Consider the following 3715-nt stretch of genomic DNA (forward strand, 5'->3'; position numbering starts at 1 on the left):
GGTGTGTGACAGAGATGTTTAAATAAAAAAGAGATTTTTTTTAGTCTGATCACATCCCACATACTGATCAATTATACATCTATTCCCGAACAACCCCTTTTAAGTGGAGAGGAGCTACAAAGGGATTGTTGTACGCAATTGTAATCTAGATTCAAACCAATCTGGAAACCTGCAATTCGACATCATCAATTTTTATTTACCTTATGCATATCATTTCAACAACATCTATTGTAAGAGTTTCTATTTAATCTATTATGTTTCTGTGCATATTTTCTTTGATGACAGTCCCAGGAAGCGTGCAGGCCTCCATACCGTATTGGTAAAGACCATATAATTGTAAATGGGATATAATGCTTTTGTAAAAATACGTAATTGGTTGAATCTTCATCTAATTACGATGTAAGGTGTTTCCCTCTGGAAAAGACTCCCCTGATTGCCACTCTCCACCATTGATCTTTGTGTTAGACGATTGAAGTATTATTCACCGTCCATGTGAGTTTTGGTTGGTTACCGTTTTTCACCATTGATCTGTGTGTTACATGATTCAAATATTATCCACCGTCCATGGGAGTTTTTATTGGTTCGAGTAAAATCGTTTGACAGTGTAACAGTTTTTGTTGGGGCTTATAGTTGGTTAGGGTAAAATCTTTATACAGTATAATGGCTTTTGTTGTGGCTTACCTTCTTGGCATTGTGTCAGAGCATGGACTCATTTACATTTACATTGTCGGCAGAGATGATGAAGATCAAAATCCCTTGCACGACCCGCACTGGTTTACAATTTGTTTGTAGACCATTACAATTCCCGACATGAACCGAGGACAGGATGAATGCTTTGGTTTTGTTTGTAGACCATTACAATTCCTGACATGAACCGAGGACAGGATGAATGCTTTGGTTTTTTTTGTAGACCATTACAATTCCCGACATGAACCGAGGACAGGATGAATGCTATGGTGCTTTCATCAGCGATAATTTCTTCGTTATTAGCCCTGATCTAATCAGGTGGAGTGCGGAAGTTTATGATCCAGAAACAAGGGCATGGACAACACTTGAGACTATGGGAGATAAAGAGAAGGGAAAGGCCCACTGGCATGTCTGGTTGTTTCTTCTTGCAGCAAGGAGTGATGGAATGTGATTCCAATGAAAACGTGTGGAGGGCACTGGGTTCTCTTGCTAAAACCCTTGAAAGTATTTAGTGTTATGGGAAGATTTTTGTTTACGGTAATGCCGAGAGTAATGTTAAAGTTTGCTATATCTACGAGCTGTCTATAAGAAATGCAGCAGGAAAGCAAATAGAAATGATTGGGATGTACAGAGTATTGAGATTTGAAATTAAGTAACAATGATTACCATATTGTCGTTTGAATAATGTAGTAAGAAATTTCACTTTCTTGTTATCCTTGAAGGAACATTGGTAATAGATTTTGTCAGTTGAATAACGTAGTAAGAAATTTGACATTAATGTTATACTTGAATGAACATTGGTAATAGATTTTAGAGAGTTCCTGCATTAAAAATGATGTTATTTTTGGATGAGTTTAGAGGTGCACAACTGAGCAATGTTGGTTGGTTGTTAAAAATTTCAAAAGTTTTATGGCATCCTAGAATATTCCAGAATACAATTTTACAAAGATTGAAACTCAAAACTTTTTTTTTAGGTAAATTGTGTGTGGTTATTGATTATTAAATATTTCTATGGCATTCGAGAGGACAATTTTACGGAGATCGAAGCTCAAAATATTTTTTCGAGGTGAACTATGTGTTATTATTTTTTATTAAATATTTCATTTGTTTCATGGTATTCCAGAATACGAATTATGGACCTTAAATTTGTTGCAGTTTCTCGTTTCATTTTGTTAATTTTACTTCACCAAAATTATACACACTTTGATCAAATCAGAATATTTAAGCCTCCACTTAACGAGTTCTACTCTCACCATCCCATGAGTCGTGAGATTCAGTAGTTTTGATATTCAAGTTTTTTCATAATTAAAGTTTATATGTTTAGCATAATGTTAGATTCTATATTTAGTCCTGTCATGATTTTAGCTTTTATTATGGGTAATTTATATATTCAATTTCATGTTTTACTTTCTAGATTCTATATTTAGTCTTGTCATGATTTTATCCCACAATGACTCAACATGCTATATGTTTTGGATTTTCAAAACAATACTATATGTTTTGGATTTTCAAAACAATACTTTTCACCCACAACTACTCAACATGCTATATGTTTTGGATTTTCAAAACAATACTTTCGTTTTATGTTTTGACTAGATCATGAACTAAGATCATGTAAGACATTTTACGATTAATGTAAGAATGTTTAGTTTTTTTCTCATGGAAAAAAAATAAAAAATAAAAAGTTTCATATAGTTAAGAATTATGCTTGCATTTTTTTAATACTAGAGAATTTAAAATGATGTTGTTTATTAATTAGGTGAACAAAGTATTATTATAATACAACCTCTAATAATTATAATATGTGTCATGATACATTCAAATAAGCTAACATTATATGAAAGACATTTATTAATGTAGTTATGTTAGTTAACTAAAATAAGTTAAAATTTGTAAGTATTGATAAGAGTAAGTCATTAATATTATTACTCATAGTAAGAATTAATGGTAGTTATCATCATGAAAAAATTGAGATAGCCAAAAAAAAATTATAGTGTAATTAAATTATGTTAGGAAAATTATTTTAAATTGAAATTATTAGAATATATTAAAAAATGTTTCTTTATAATAAATTAAATTTCTAATAAAGTATTACAATATATTAAAAGGAAATAAATATGTATTACAACAAATTACAATGTCGTTGAAGAATTGAAAGCAGATGTTGAATCATATTAAATAATTTCTTAAATTCAAAAAATTTAATGTAGCTATGATTTTCATATGGTCAATAATAGAAATAATAAATTACAGATTATTATAAAAATAATAGAATGAGTTCCATGTATTGATCCACCCTTCATTGTACAATTATAAATGAGTAGTTGTTAGTGTTGACAACTAGCAAAACCACATTATTAAATGTGGTTGATATACACAGTAAGCTACAACTTAATATATACTATATTATAAACTTATAATAATATTATAAGCTCACAAAATTAGAAAATGCAACATATTGTTCATATTATAAACCCAAAGGGTTATAAAGCACAACCAAATTAATAAATGTGGTTAATACACACTCGTAAGCTATACCAATCACATACATAAACATATTAGTAAATGTAGTTGAAATTACCCAAAAGGCATTAACTGTATAGATTTAACATCCGTATTAATATTGATAATGATAGATAGATATAAATAAAAGTAATATTATAAAAATAATAGTTATATTATATTATACTATTAAACCCTATCATTATTATAAATCCAGGGTACTAATATTATTAACTCTTTGGAATTTATTGTGAGTATTAAAATGTTTAGATATTTGTTTTCAGATATTCTAATATGATCCCACATCCACGGTACTAATATTATTAACTCTTTGGAATTTATTGTGAGTATTAAAATGTTTAGATATTTGTTTTCAGATATTCTAATATGATGATCCCACTGCAGCAGAGAGAGGTGCAAATGTTCTAAAACAAAAAATAGTTGTGCCATTTTGTCTTCTTTTGAAGTTGAAAATTCTTCAGAGAAAGACTAATTTCTCTATCTCGTAGTTGTTTAAACACTGGGA

This window comes from Pinus tabuliformis, chromosome 1_1, assembly GCF_031772625.1.
Source record: "Pinus tabuliformis cultivar Carrire ecotype Pingquan chromosome 1_1, CPIR1, whole genome shotgun sequence".
Lineage (NCBI taxonomy): Eukaryota > Viridiplantae > Streptophyta > Pinopsida > Pinales > Pinaceae > Pinus > Pinus tabuliformis.